Below are 16425 nucleotides of genomic sequence, written 5' to 3' on the forward strand. Positions count from 1 at the left end.
ACTGCACTATTCGCACTCCCTGAGGGGCATCTCTGCTCCTGGGATGAACAAAGATCACTTCATTTGGCCACTTGAGGCCAGCTAGAGTACTGTTTGCTTGTTGCAGCAACTTTCCCTACCTGGCTGTGGAGGGAAAGGCTGCGGGGGGGGGGGGGGGGGGGGTGGAGAAGGAGCGGCAGGAGGGGCGGGACTGGGTGCGGAGTCTTGTTGCCCCAGCCAATGGGCTCCGCGGCGCGGGGAAGCCAGGCCGCCCGGCGGAGGCGCTCGTGCTCTGCACGGGGCAGAGGCAGAGCGTCCCAGCTGCAGCGCATCCGCGGATCTTGTAATTGGCGGCGCCGGTCCGAGGTACCCACGGGCCACCGTAGCTGGCAAGGTAAGATACAGCAAAGTCGACTTTATAAGATTTCTGGCCATAGGGAACATCCACCCAAGTCCGAACTGGTGGCGCGTCCTCGCACGGTGCTGTGTCCCCATAAGCTCCCTCCCCGTGTTGGTGGGTTGTGGGTGAGCCGTGGGCCCGGAGCGCCACCCTGTCTTTACAGGCTGCTGCTGCCGGGCCCTGGCTCCAGTACCCCCCACCCACCCTCACCCCCAACCTCCGCCGGGGTCTTGTAAGGCTATGGCTTCTGAGGTTTCCACCCAACATCCAAACGTCTCCTGGGAAGAGCTTGCTCCGGGAAGCTGAGAACCGCTGCAGGTGCCAGTGCTTAGCACTGGATTCCAGCACCCGCCTTATGTCTGCAGATCCCTCACGACCTGTTGCCTGGGGTCTGGGGCTCAGATCTGTCTCACGATCTCCTATTTCCAGCTATCTTGGAGCACAGAAGAAACCTAGGAGGGTTTCCCTTGATCAGGCTAGGAACAGAGGCTAATACTGATAGAGCTTCCCGGTTATTTATTCACGACTTACTTGGTTGAGTGCCAAACATTGTGCTCAGCTCTAGCTGCCTGAAAGGGAGTCTAGGGAGTTCATGGGGAGCGGTGGGCTCACAGGAATGAGAGGAGGGGTTACAATGTAATGTCGTGCAAGAGGCACGAGATGGGTGGATTGTGATGCGCCCAGGAAGGTTGGGAGGTTGCTCTTCAGTGCAGACTTGCGGAGACTGCAATTTGCCAGCCTGAAAACTGTATAGGCGGGGGCGTCAGGGACCGCACAAATTTCAGGTGGATTTTGTTATGTGCTGATGAAAGAAACGAAGGAGTCAGAACATAAGCTAATCAAACAGCAGATTACTCAGTAGGACCAGGACTTGTGGGTGGGAAATAAACTGCCAGGTGGAACAAGTTTGTCCCCTGATGAAGGAGGCTGGGTGGGCAGTGGCGGAGGGTAGGATTCACAAGCTGGTAAGTTGTAAAGCTGGTTTTCGGGCGACTTGGCTACAAAGACTCTAGCCCCTTAAGGCTGACTGACCAAGAGCCTTGCACCCCTGACTTCTGGGCATGGATTCAGGCAGGGAGATGCTGCCATGTGATGCTTGCTTTTGAACTTGCTTGTCATTGTATATCATTTTAGGAGGCTAAGACCTATATCTTGTCATTAGGGATTGCCTTTGGGGGCTTACATAGAGTACCTGTGCTCTCTGATCTCTTGGCCCTATGTACAGATTTCTGCCTTACTTGAGCTTGCCTTTCTCCTTTCTATCTCCCAAGTCCCAGAAGTTCCTATGGAGGCAAAGCCATATAGAGACTGGCATAGCAGCAACAACAAAGGCTCAGGGGGACGGGAGATCAGAAGGGTACTTTATCTATTTGCCTTGAAGACATTATCGGCCTTGTGAACTCCCTCTCTCTGTCTCTGTGTGTGTGTAACATGAAGGGGCCTGCTTGTTGGGGTTTCACCCGATACCCCACAGCCAGCAAGTCCCAAAGAAAATCACACACAGGTCTACATAGGTTATAAACTGATCAGCCCATTAGCTCAAGAAAATATCCATAGTCCATTTTTTTGGGAATGTGGGCATAGTATTCCAGGCTACTTCCAGCTGTTTGGGACACTGATAATCTTATGGGGACCTAAAGAAATTTTAGTTATAATCACGTCCTGACTTGAGTATCCTGTGAGTCTTGATCATCTCAGGCAGCAGTCTTGAACCTGTTCTGGATGAATAATTCAGATATCTGGGCCATCTGTTCCTGCTGGAGATTTCTCAGGTGGTCTTCCTTGATCAAACTGGATTTTTCTCAACTCACAGCCTCTCATTTTCTGTGGAAACAAAAGCAAAATCTCTTCTCCAAAGTAACATACCTTTTGACTTCAATTTTGAAGGTCAAGGTATTTTAAAAATATCTATCTTGGATTAATTCAGCAGCATTTATAAGCAAATATCTTTTAGCAGCTGTTACTCCTTCCTCAACATTTAAACAATTCAAAGAGAGCATAATAGCATACAGTATCAAGATTCTCTGTATTTTCCATCTTTATGCAGCTTTATTTTAACCTCTATTTCTTTTATTTTTACTTTTACTTTTTGAGACAGGTTCTCTGTATATATTTGTCCTGGAATAACTCTGTAGACCAGGCTATCCTTGAACTCACAGAGATCCGTCCGTCTCCACCTCCCCAGTGCTGGGATTAAAGGTGTGTGCTACCACACCTTGAACTAACAGAGATCTGTCTGTCCCTGCCTCCCAGGTATTGGGATTAAAGGCATGTGCTACCACACCTTGAACTAACAGGTCAATCTACCTCTTCCCCTTGAAGTCACAGAGGTCAATCTAAGTGTTGGGATTGAAGGTGTGTACCACCACACCCAAACTACTGTCTTTCTTTCTTTCTTTCTTTCTTTCTTTCTTCCTTCCTTCCTTCCTTCCTTCCTTCCTTCCTTCCTTCCTTTCTTCCTTTCTTCCTTTCTTTCTTTCTTTCTTTCTTTATTTTTAAGGACTTTAACCTTTGCTTAAGCCTGTCTATATTTTTAACAAACTGTAAACCATTTAGAGGGTTTTTTAATCTCTCTTTACTGTATATCTCTCTTTCTTTTTTATTTTTGACTACACAAGTCTTTAATTTACCAAGCAACATGGGTAGGATTAAAGTTATGGCTTTGACAGCTGGATCCAGCCCATTCCTTGGCTTTTTGTGATTTTATCCTTATGGCAAGAGGGACCAACTGTAGCCATGTTTATTGCCATAACTCTATGGCGTTTTTAAGGTCCTTGTCAGCAAGCAAGCTGCAACAGTCAAATGCTCTCTCTGTAGCTGACCTCCTGCCTCAAAGAGTCAGAGTTTTCACTGGCAGGATGGCCCAGAAAGCCAGCATTTTAAAATGGTACAGCTTTTTTCCTGCTACGGCTGAAAACCGAGAAGCATGCAATCAGCTTTTCATCAACATCATTTAAATGTTTCGTGGCTGGACCTCTTAAAGAGCTGCAGGGTTTTGCAGCTAAAGCTGAGTCAGGAAGCCTCTCTTAAATGAGAGCGCTTTCCTCTAGCAAGCAGAGCAGACCTGAGAGAATGCTGCTACCAAGAAGCCATGCTTTACTCTATTCTTTTCTGCCCACAATTACTTCCCAAGCTCTCTTGGATTTTGTGTGGATGCAGTTATCCACGTGGGTGCCATTCTGTAACATGAAGGGCTTGCTTGTTGGAGTTTCTGTCCTGCCTGATACCCCACAGCCAACAAGTCCCAAAGAAAATCACACACAGGTCTACATAGGTTATAAACTGATTGGCCCATTAGCTCAGGCTTCTTATTAGCTCTTGTAACTTATATCAGCCCTTTAGTCTTATCTATGTTAGCCACATGACTTAGTACCTTTCTCAGCAGAGCAGATCACATCTTGCTTCTTTGGTGGTCTGAGCTAGACTGCAGAGGGAGCTTCCTACTTCCCAGAAATATCCTATTCTCATCGCCCCTCCTCTACTTCCTGTCTGTTTGACCCGCCTATACTTCCTACCTGGCCAATCAGCATTTATTTAAAACATGATTGACAGAATACAGATAATTCTCCTGTACCATGTGTGTGTATTTCTCCCTCCCTCTCTCTCCTCTCTCTGTCTTCTCTTCCTCCCCCCACTCTGTGGGGGGGGGGGAGAAAGAGGGAAGGAGAGAGAACATCATTGTGCCTAGTTCTCACAGGCAAGGTTCATTGGTTGCAGAGTCAAAAGTGCTATGCTACTTTTAATTGTTAATTTGCCACAACCTAGAATTTCCTGGAAGGAAAGTCTCAGTAAGGGATTGATTGTCTGGATCCGGTTGGCCTGTGAGCATATCTGTTGGTTGATGGGAAGACTTAGTCCACGGTGGGCAGTGCTCTTCTCTGGGATCCAGTCCTGGACTGTGTAAGTGTGGAGGAAGTGAGCTGAACAGTAGGCATGCATTTATTCTTTCTCTGACTTGCCTATGGCTTGATTAGCTCCCTCGAGCTCCTGCTGCCTTGATGTACTCCCCAAATGGGCTGCAGCCTGGACTCATGAACTAAAATAAACCCTTTCTTTCCTGAGTTGCTTTGTGATTTTGTCACAGAAACAGGAGTGGACATGGAACAGATATTAAGATTTCTGTGTAGCAGGATCCTTGGGTCCTTGAGAAGTTGGTGGGGTGATAGGACCAGGCTCTGGATGAAGGAGAAAAGGGGGCTCAAGCCATCCATCCACTGAGGCTTTTGACTAGCCAGCCAGTGCGTGCAGAATGCTCCCAAGAAGGGGCACAACTTCAGTTGTTCCTTTAGCCCAACGGTTTCTAAATAGGAGCTTAAATGTGATCTATGAGCAATCAACACCTGTGGCTGCTGGAAATGAGGTGATAACAAGCTTCTTGGTCTTGGGACAGCCTGAGACTTTTCCTACAACATCGGTTCTATGTGTCACTGGGTGGATTTGGGGAAAGATGAGGATGGTTTGGACCAGCCTTACACATAGAGGTCACTTGGTGCTTGTTTCTCTGGCCTTCAATTCTTTACAGCCTCTGAAAGTAAATGTTGGGCTTGAGTTTTTATTACCGTGAGACACCTCTACTGGTGTCCTCAGTGGCTGTGGGCTCCTGCTGTGTGTGTATCCTCTCCTAGCTGCCCTGCAATACACAGAGTTATGCACTTTCCTTCTCAGTTTACAGTCATCCCAGTGTTTCTCAAGCCTAATAGAGTCCCCATTAGGATAACAGTGACAGCATCCGTCACAGCATGTCACTTGTTAAACTTTGGGAAATGCTTTCATTGATGACTCACTCATTGATTCAACCACTTATTAGTCCAATCAGCCTGTTTGGAGAGCCTTCCACATGGTAGGGGCTGTCCCAGGCAGGGAGGTACAGCTGTGTCTGTTAAGGGAGAGAGAATAATGGGCATTGTATGCATCAACCCTTCGAAAGAAAATATTGAAAGCTAAACCACTGCTTTGTAGAGTCAGGATATGAGAGGAAAAACCAGACTCTGACTGAGCGATTCTTTGTGCCTTACAGTTCAATGTGGCCTCCTTGGAAAGACTATGCTATGTGAAGCAGATACCTTTCCTCTCCCTTAATAGCACTTTTTAATTTTGTTCTTTTCCCTGTGCTGGTCTTCCTCACTATACCACAGCTCCATGGAATAGAAAGATATTTTATCCCAGGGCCCAGCAGCGTTAAGTATAGATGTTTTCATTACATGTATGTGTGGATAGTTGGGGTGTGGAGACTAAACCAAGGGATTCATCCATGCTAGCCCCTCCCCAACCACTGAGCTGTGCCCACAATCCCAGCACATATTTCCTGAAGAATAAAATGAATGATGGATTTGCTTCACAGAGTCATTAAGGAAGGTCACTGTGTGTGTTTATGTGTGCGTGTGTGTGTGCGTGTTGTGTGCGTGTGTGTGTGTGATGTTTATGGTGGTACCTGGTACTCAGAAGTGCTAAGATCAGGAAGCAGAAGGAATAGCTTGCCTATGGACCATGAAGTGGAGGAATGCAGCACACTGTAGCAGAAGCATAACTCAAGGGTTACTTCAAGCCACTTGAGATGCATTTGAAGTTGCTAAGCCTTAGAGGCACACTGAGCTCAGAGTTTACCCGAGGTGCAGTGAAGTCAGTGAGTGATTTTAACCTAAGGAATGACCCGATATAATGCTATGTGTTTGTTTCTGTTTGGGGGGTTTGATTTTGATGTTGTTGTTTGAGGTTTTTTGTTTGTTTGTTTTGCCTTGCTTCCAGGAGGCAAACTCTCTATATAACAGGGCCCAGCTACTATAGTTAAATGGATAGATGATCTAGCTTAGGTTTTAAAAGTATCCTAGGAGCTACAACTAGAGAGGATAATGAAGTATTGACACCAACTTGAAGTTAGGTGAGTGAGATATGGGTGTTTTGTGTAAGCACAGAGAAAGAGCAGAAGGATTTGAACTCTATTTTGGGCATAGAATGGGTAGGATTTCCTGTTGTACTAGTTTAGAGATGTACAGAAAAGAGAAGGGTCAGAGGTGACTGTCAGGCTTATTATGGTTTAGGATTGGATGGGTGAAAGGTGTCACAGGGTGGGTGGATGAAATGTACCATATGCACACAATGAATTCTTAGTCATAGAACAACCAAAGTGCTAATAATAATGTCGCACTATAAATGGACCTTGTAAACATTAAAAAATGTAAACATATGAAGGAAGACGCAAGACTGTGGAAATAGCTTAGTGGGTGAAGGACTCGCTGCACAAACATGAGGAGCTGAGTTCAGATCTTCTATACCCATGTAAAACAGCTGAGTGTGGTGGCCTGCACCTGTAACCCAGCACTAGCAGGTAGAGACCAGGAGCTTGCTGGCTAGACAAGACTGAGTGTGGTGGCCTGCACCTGTAACCCAGCACTAGCAGGTAGAGACCAGGAACTTGCTGGCTAGACAAGGCTGAGTGTGATGTCATGCACTTGTTGTAGCCCATCACTAGCTGGTAGAGATCACTAGCTACTAGACATGGCTGGGTGTGAGGTCATGCACATGTAACCCAGCACTAGGGGTAGAGATCATGAGCTTGCTATTAGACATGGCTGGGTGTGATGTCATGCACCTGTAACCCAGCACTAGCGGGTAAAGACCAGGAGCTTGCTGGCTAGACAGCCTATCAGAAGCTGTGAACTCCAGGCTCAAAGGGGGCCTGCCTCGAAAAATAAGGTGGGGGAGTAATAGAGAAAGACATCCTGCCATCCACCTATGGCCTCTGTACGTGTACTAGTGGGTGAGTATACAGACAGATACTCACACACAGAGCCTGTGGGCATAAGTCAAGTGCTGCCCTGTGCCGCGATCCATATTTGTAAATCCACAGACACAGGAAGGAATCAGCATTTGTCACAGCCTGAGGAGAAGCAGGGATGGAACCTGACAACAGAATTGGCTAAATGGTTCCCTTTGGAACAATGGTGAGACCTTAAAACTAGACAGAGGTAGTGGCTGTCTACAGTATGAAGGTGCTAAATGCCCCTCAACCATCCACTTTAAGTGCTTAACTTTGCACTGTGTAAAATTCACTTCAGTTTGTAAAAAGATGTGGTAGGTGGCACGGGCATTTTGACAGTGGAGAGACTGTGTGGGGATGAACTACCCAAATACATCATATATCCATGAAGAGCATGCATTTGATGTGGGTTAGAGTCAAGCAGGTGAGTTAGGGGTAGCATTAAAGGGCAGGTGCCAGCTCTCAGATTATAATGCAGATGAGTTCTAGTGACAAAGGATGTGGGCCATTATTTAATGGGATGCCCATGGCTACCCTATAAAGAAGGAACTGTGGTCCTTTTTTAGACAAAGAATCTGAAAATATGCCTCCCACCTCAATCAATATGCCCAAGATTAGACCGTTAACTCGTGGGTCTCAGGCTTCTCATTCCTCTGCCTTTCTCATTCCAACACGACGATGCCATTTAAAACTCCAACACAAGCCTCTTCTGCTGGCCCCGCTCTCCCTGTCAGCCACGACTGAGTATTCACATATGGCAGGCACTGTTGTGGGCATATGTGGGTGGAAAAGGTAGACACAGCTCTCATCTCATTGAGCTTATCCAGTAAACAAGCAATGCAACTCCCAGATGCAGGGACCTGAGTAGCACACAGCAAGGGCATCTCTCCCAGGTTAGGAAGCAGGAGGGAGCCTCCTGGAGAACATGTTGGTGAGGCTGAGATTTGCAGTAGAAGCAGACAGAATGAACTTGAGAGAGAATGACTTCCAGAATGGCTGGGTGCGTCTTAATATACCTGTCTGAGAAGTCACTTTTCTCTCCAGTTCTCAGTTCTTTTCAGGCTCATCAGCTGTATTAATATTTACTGTAATCTAACAGACCATACGAGACAAATGTAAAATGCAAATCAAATGGCCTGGTTTAACTTTAAGTGAGAACCCCATGCGGCATCGTGCAGGCCTTTAATCCCTACACTCAAGCTAGAGGCTGTGAGTTCAAGGCCAGCCTGGTCTAAATAGCAACTTCTAGGACCGCCAAAATTGTACAGTGAAACCTGATATCAAAAAGGTGGGAAATTCGCAGTGTACCCACAGCCTGGTCTTCATAGTGAGCCCCAGCTCTTGGGCAAGTGACATAGGATCTCTTTTGTCCAGTGCAGGTGCCTGACCACACAGCCTTATGCAGGGTAGGCTGGTGCCCTACTGGGGAGCCCATCTGTAGCCCTCTTTACCTCTCATTTTGAGAAATACAACCTCACCCTGTTGCTGAGGTTGGTCTTGGACTTACTCTGTAGCTCAAGCCAGCCTTGAACTTGTGATCCTCCTGCCTCAGCCTCCAGAGTAGCTGGAATGGCAGATCTGTGCCAAGAGGCCTGACTGAAGCTTGCTTGTGAAAGAGGACAAATGTTGTCCACTGCGTAGGGTAGGATTTGAGTGGGAAGAGACTGTAAGTGTTGGGTATGTTATATATACTCAGAAAAATGTCACTTCCCTTAGTAAGGAAAGGTTCTAAGTGCTCTTGGTTCGCTGCTCTTTATACTGTTAAAATACATAGCCACACACCCCTGAAGGTTGTGTTATGGATAATCTGAGGCATAGGACTATAAAGTACATGTTTAAAAAGCTCTTTGAAGGAATTAGATGAAAACAAGTTTGGGAAACACTGGTATAAACCAAATCCTTTTTGATTTGCTAACTAGGAAGGGGTTAAGCATCTAGAGATAGGATTTTGCCTTTTAGGAATTATTAGCCAATGAGGGGGCTTGCTGGTGATGTAATGCCTGGGGCCGGCACTCCATTGGTTAAGTGCATTGTTTCTCTGGCTTCACTGAGAAGCAGAGCTGGAACACAGGGGTTAATCATTATCATTCTCTCTCTCTCTCTCTCTCTCTCTCTCTCTCTCTCTCTCTCTCTCTCTCTCTCTCTCTCTCTCTCATTCCCCCTCTCCTAAGTGTGAAGAGATACAGCAGAGCTCAGCACACTGTTGACGTTTGCTTTCCAATAAAAGCCATACTCGCCTCCTGCCTCCCTCCTAAGTAGAGCACATGTTCCAGTAGTACTACAGAGGAGGACCTAGAAGGGGGAGGAGGAATGGGAGGAGGAGGAAGAGGAGGAGTTGTTCTTTAGATGAAAGAGAGCCCCTTTGCAGGGCTGTAGCCTCTCCTTGCCACCTGGGATGGGCACAGCATCACATGCCCCCAATGAATTGTTTAACAGCCATCTGCTTCTGAGCATTGTTCAACCTGGCGGGATCCTCAGAACGAGGAGGTGAGCCCAAGGATCTGGAAGAGGGAGTGGGTCTGGGAGGGAAGGGAATGCCTTTGAGTTAGAGAAAAACCTCCCTAGGCAAGAGGTCAGGACGAGCTCTGGCCAAGGTGCTGCCACTGGCCGACAGTGAGATCTCAGGAAAACTGATCTCCCTTTCTGGGTCTATGAGCTGAAGTGCACATGGTTCTGGCAGACACCAGTAGGGCACTGTGCTCAGAGGGAGCTGGGATCAGGCTTGTTCTTGGTGTGGCTTTCTGTCAAATGCTCTCTAAAGATAAAGGCTTTGCTTCGGGAATCAAGCCAGGATGGGAGCTGGTGTGCCAAGGAGCCAGCTTTATAGCAGCTCTTTCCTTGTATTGTCTGTGCCCCTTTCCTAGCCCTCTGCTGCAGCAGACTGTGGAATAAGGTTCCTCTGAAATCTGATGAATGCTCTCAGAGATTTTTATCTTGTTTGCCAAGAACCTTCAGGTCCCTGACCCCTGAGCTACCAATATGCCTGAATGAATTTGGAGCACTCTCCGGCTGTTCAGGCTGGGCTGTCAGGGGATAGAGAATGCCTCAATTCCTTTTAGTTTGTGGCTGGCATAGTTGTGATGGTTTTCTTGGGTATAGACTGTTAGATTGTTGCTGCAGTTTGACACCCCTCCCTACCTGTCCTGAAAGGCTTCCCGTGTGTGCTTGTCTGCTTCAGCGGGTAAACTGAAAAGAGCAGAAGTGGGCAGACATGTGGGAAGCAACTGGGAACTGCTGCCAGCTGAAAACTCTGCACTTCGAGATGTTCTCTTATCCCATGCTCACATGATTATTACATGATCTCTCTGGTATATGCCCCTTCCCTCGCCCCACTGTCCCCATGCAGAAGTAAAAAGTTCAGCTACTTTTTCGCGTGTGTTCATATAGGAGAGTGATCCCAAATTTGTTTATGCAGAGTAGAACCTACAAATGGTTGTCACGGTGTCTTATGCAGCCCTTGATGTCTGCCATCCTGCGTTCTAGGCCAGGCTTTGTTGGTGAAGAACTTTGCATGTCCTTGAGCTAAGTCACCAGTTTTTTTTCTGAATTTGTCCATCACAGGGGTGAGGGGAGGAGCAAGAGCCTTTCTTACTCTCGATGCTTGTGTTTTCAAGAGGAATGAGCTTCAGAATGAGGGTGTGAGCTGAGGTTGGTAGTAGACCATGTTTGAACAAAGGGGATGGTGCTTGTGTCCTTTGGGTGACAGGGGAGTCACAATAGTTAATCACTGTGTTTTTCTCCCATTCCTGGGAATGGGTATATGAATTCCACTGCTACACAGATGTGGAAAGTCAAGGCTGTCAGAACTAGAGTGACATGCCCAAGACCATGTTAGTGAACAATAAGGCTGATGCCCAAATCCGTCCAGTAGACTTCCTGGGGTGGCAGCAGGTTGCGGGGGGCGGGCTGAAAGTGGCAGCCTTGTCTGCCTTTGTGAATTCCTTGTTCTTCATTCTAGAAACTGTGCCTCAACTTTGATATAGGTCAGCTCAGCCAGATAACTGTGGATTGTCTGCTTTACTATCTGAAATAGCTGTAGAAGATTACCTGAATCGGAAGGAAACTTCATGTTCTACAGATCAGGCCCTCAACCCATAATGAGAAAATGCAATTCAAAGAAATTAAATGACTTGTCTCATGCCACTTGGTTAGTCCATGGATTGCAAGAAATAGGGACCATGTCTTCTTGTCTTAGGTAAAAAATTGTATTGCTTTTGTTAGGTGAGGGTTTTCTTTCAGTTGAGGAATTTGAGATGAACTGAATCTAATCATTCTTGCTTCCATGCCCTCTTAGAGCTTGGAGACTTTGGTAGACGCACAGACTTGGCATTGTGCTCACTAGGCATAGGGAGCAGTGAGCGGCCATTATGTGAGGCCAGGAGGCCAGGTCCTTGTTCTGAAGCAGGCTCAGGACACAAGCCATGTTTCTGTGGGTTCTGCCTCCCAGGTGAGCAATCTTCCCTCATGGGTAGATGGAGACACTTTCCCCACGTGTGGCTGGTTCATACTCCATTCAGCTGCACCAGCTCTTGTCACGTATGCTTACTGTCCTTTGTCTTTCCAACTAACTCACTTGTTTCTGGAGTGTGGCTTCCAAAATGCTGAACAGAAATGGTTGCTGTCATTCTCTAATGAGGAGACAAGTGTCGATACCCTGTATGACCGGAGATGTGTAGCCAGACCAAAAACACAAGTAGACATTAGAAAGTACAGACACTTGACTCTTTGCCCAGTCACTGTGTTGTTAAGAAAGCATCACCCTGATAGCAAACTTCAGATTAGCCAAAGGTTATCTTAGGAAAGAAACGTTGCTGTTATTCTACAGGACCAGAGGACACATCTCACAGGAGTAGAAGGAGAGAGGAGAGCCAACAGATGGAGGGGCAGGATGCCGACAGAGCTGTCCAATAGGGGAGCGTCTTCCTTGCATGCTCTTACTACTCAAAGTACAGAAATTTTGGCAACAAATGGACCCCTGTAGCCTCCAACTTTCCTTTGAGATCGCAGATTTATTGGTTATTCATCAGTGAGAATAAAAAAGGGTATAGAGGGATTAATCTTATGTTTTAGGTCACAAGGCCATAGTATGAAATGAAGAACTATACAGTCAAAAATACCTTTAAAATATTTTTGTCACTAAAACTTGTGTTATATGTGGCTTTTGTGCGTATAGCCTCAAATAGCAGTGCCTATCCTGATCTTGCCTAAAAGAAGTAGAAAGCAAAGTCTGCACGGGTTTTCCTGGGACCGCATACTGTTTTGTCTTCAAGATAACTATCAGGTTATGAACTGGCATGGCTGGAAGTGTAGGCAGTTCCCGGGCATCCTTGCTTGCAGGGTTTATGTCGTTCTCTGTGTATAAACAGTGCCAACACCTGCATGTTTGCTGAAAGTGTTTCTGATAATCTTGAAAATCAAATGACAGTATCTGGGGGAAAACCCCAGCCCAGGACCTGTTGAAGAGCAAGTGCTCGATTAAATATTTGTGGTATTCAGCATCTTGCTCTATCATACTTGATGATGTCAGTCTTTGAGAAGAACCAGGCCATGTGTGTATCCAGGTTGATTCTTTGTTTTTAGAGTCGGCACAACCTGCTTGACTCCTCTGATATTTACTCTTTATGAATAAGCATTGTTTCTGAAGCCCCAAGTGGATGAAAGATGGGACTGAAGGCTACAAACACCTGACTTCAAGATACAGTACATGTCCTCCACCTTTGTGTGACACTGAGTCTGTTATTTGTACTCCATGTATTCAGTTTCCTTCACGTGTAGGGCTCACTGGGCTGACTGAGAACCTGTAGGATGCCCAGAAGCAGGTGCTAATTAATCCTCCTCAGGAAGGTATTGCAGGGCATCTCTTTTGTCCGTGGAGGCAGCACCTCTGGGTAGCTTCCGCATCGTGTTACTCTAAGAAAGCCTGAGTGTCCAGCCTTGGTTTTTCCGGATCCTGTTCTTGCTCTAGCAGGAAGATGTCAGACTGCTTACAGTTTTAAATGTCAAGGGCTGAATTAATTATTCTTAACTAGGGTTGCTCTACTTTGAAGGACGATACAAAATGAAAACATAACATCAGTTTCAGAGAATTGAAAATTTCATGGCTGAATGTTCATCTCTTGGGTTTTATTCATTTATCCATTCAACAAATATTTGAGGAGTTCTTACCTGTGGTTAGTGGCATTCTAAGTACTGGAGTCTATCACTGGAGAGTCAGCTGAGGTCTTTACTCTCCTGGATCACATGCTTTGGTGGATAACGTAGAAAATATCCCTAGCCAGGCGATGGTGGCGCACGCCTTTAATCCCAGCACTTGGGAGGCAGAGACAGGCGGATCTCTGTGAGTTCGAGACCAACCTGGTCTACAGAGCTAGTTCCAGGACAGGCTCCAAAGCCACAGAGAAACCCTGTCTCGAAAAACCAAAAAAAAAAAAAAAAAAAAAAAAAAAAGAAAGAAAATATCCCTAAATGAGCCGTTCTCCCCACGTGGAGACCCTGACTCCTTCCCTCTGTTTTTAGGTGGTATTATATACTCTGAGTGACTGACAGTACTGTTGTCTGTCCACTGTATAACATCACATGGTCATAAATCCTGTGGGGGTAAAATGTGAAGCCATACAAAGGCACAGAGAGCTCTCTATGCAGGGAAAGTCATTTAGAGAAGATCTGCCTGTAAAGCTGGTATTCAGCCTCTCTGTGAAGCTCAGAAATGGGTCAGAAGTGGGTTGGGGACAACAATGAGTGACTCTTACAGTAGGTAGAGAGGCCAGGGAAGGGAGAGTTAGAGAAGATGTCACTGAAAGGGTCGCTGGAACCAAATGTGCTATAGACTTATGGGTCAAGGAAGAGAAATTGAGCTCTACTCCCAAGATAGAATTTTTAGTCAAGGAGACAACGTGGCTTGACGACTGACTGGCTTTATATTAATTTCATTCAGGGTCTCAGTGTGTTGTCCAAGCTAGTATCAAATTCACAATTCTCCTGCCTCAGGCTCTGGAGTGATGGGATTATAGAGATGTGCTATCATGCCTGGCTGACTCAGTCTTTAAATTGATTATATATATATGTATATGTATATATGTATGTATATACACACACACACACATATAATGTGTATATATTTTCCTATGGGACTATATATATATATATAGTCCCATAGGAAAATAAATCTTGTTCTGGTGTAACATGCTATAACTCCTGCTGTCCTGCCAAAGTCACAAACATCTCACCTTTAACATCTCAAAACCGTAGATCTGATCTCCATCACCATGTTATGTCTTGTCAAGAATGTCATATGCAGAGGTGTGACTCGGTCAGTAAAGTATGCTGGGCAAGCCTGAGGACCTAAGCTTGAATTGCTGGCAGCATCCCCACAACCACCAACACCAAAAAGAGCTAGGGAAAGCAGTACCTGTCTATAACCCCAACACTAGGCAGGGGTTGAGGGAGACAAAAAGATCCCTGAAGTTTGATGGACAATCAGTCTAGCTGAATTGGTGAGCTCCAGGTTCAGTGAGAGACCATGTCTCAGAAAACTAACACAAACAAACAGAAAATATAAAGAGTGATAGAGGAAGTCATGTAACATCAACCTGTGGCCTCCTGGCATGCACACAGTCACCTGTACACACTGACACCGACACCTGTACATATCTACATCGCGTGTGGGGGCATGCGTGTAAACAAGGAGAGAATGTTGTATGTGGCTTCGCTTTTCAAGAAGGTCACATAAGCAGAACTGCTCACCCCCCCGGCACTGCCTTATTTCCTTTAAAATGGTGTTTTAAAGCTGTCTGCTGCTTTGAGGGTTTATCAATAAAACTATTGTTTGTTGAGATTTTTGTGTGAACGTAAGTTTTCCCTCTCCTAGGACAAATACCTGGAGCTGGACTGCTAGGACATGCACTGAGGTTATGTGATGTGGGATTCCCCTCTGTATGCTGTGAATACGTTTTATTACCATTGGTTAATAATGAAGATACTTTGAGATACTTTGGCCTATGGCAGAGCAGTATAAAGTCAGTTGGGAAATCTGAACAGAGATATGGAGAGAGTGTAGGCAGAGTCAAAGAGATACCATGTAGGCCGGGCGGTGGTGGCGCACGCCTTTAATCCCAGCACTTGGGAGGCAGAGGCAGGCGGATCTCTGTGAGTTCGAGACCAGCCTGGTCTATAGAGCTAGTTCCAGGACAGGCTCCACAGCCACAGAGAAACCCTGTCTCGAAAAACCAAAAAAAAAAAAAAAAAAAAAAAAAAAAAAAAAAAAAAAAGAGATACCATGTAGATGGAGAAAAGACTCCAGAACCTTACCAGTAGGCCACACCCTCATGGGGGTATATAGATTAATAGAAATCGGATCATTTAAGATACAGGAGCTAACTAGAAATATGCCTGAGCCATAGGCCAAACAGTGCTATAATTAATATATTTTTGTGACTATTTAGGTCTGTGCAGCCGGAAAATGAATGAGCAGTCTCAGTGTACAGTTATGTTTAAATTTTTGAGAAACTGTCAAACTATTTTTTCAGAATGCTTGTGCTGGTTTGCATTTCAGTCAGCAATGCCCAAGAACTCGACATCCTCTCCCTCCTTCTCAGCACTTGGTACTGAGCCTGCTGTTTATTTTGGCCCTTCTAACAGCTTAGTGGTATCTCACCACGGTTTGAATTTGAATTTCTATAATTTGCTAGTGATGTGGGCCATCATTTTATGTGTATGTTTCTCACTCATTGTCTTAGGGTTTCCATTGCTTAGACAAAACATATGACCAAAAAGTATATTGGGGAGAAAAAGATTTATTTGGCTTACACTTTCACATTGCTGTTCATCACTGAAGGAAGTCAGGACAGGAACTCAAAACAGAGCAGGATCCTAGAGGCAGGAGCTAATATAGAGACCACGGAGGGGAGCTGCTCACTGGCTTGCTTTTCCCAGCTTGCTCAGCCTGCTTTCTTACAGAAACCAGACCACCAGCCCAGGATGGCACCACCCACCATCGACTGGTCCCTCCCCCATTGATTACTAATTTAGAAAATACCTTAACAGCTGGATCTCATGGAGACATTTCTCAACTGAGGTTCCTTCCTTTCTGATGACTCTAGCTTGTGTCAAGTTGTCACACAAAACCATACATCATCTTTGGTAAAATATCTGTTCAAATCTATGCCTCTTAGGTTTTTTATTTGTTTTCAATTGTGCTTATTTTTCTTGTTATTTATTTATTTGGGGGGGGGGAGAGAGTCTGTGTCTCCACAGAGGCTAAGAAAGGACATCTTATCTCTTAAAGCCGGGG

General features: G+C 45.7%; 1 protein-coding gene across 2 annotated transcripts in view; it reads left to right on the plus strand.

Annotated features, from left to right (window-relative positions):
* Positions 1-286: 286 nt before the first annotated feature.
* Positions 287-16425, plus strand: part of Syn3 (synapsin III) — a 376504-nt gene continuing 360365 nt past the window's right edge. The window contains exon 1 of one of the 2 annotated variants that reach the window (XM_057757481.1): positions 287-373. The gene's annotated coding sequence lies outside the window, so the exon portion shown is untranslated. Of the gene's footprint in view, positions 374-9526; positions 9624-16425 lie in introns of those variants that run through there. The other variant, XM_057757482.1, reaches the window with a different exon arrangement.

Source organism: Chionomys nivalis, chromosome 25 (genome assembly GCF_950005125.1).
Source record: "Chionomys nivalis chromosome 25, mChiNiv1.1, whole genome shotgun sequence".
NCBI classification, from domain to species: Eukaryota; Metazoa; Chordata; class Mammalia; order Rodentia; family Cricetidae; genus Chionomys; species Chionomys nivalis.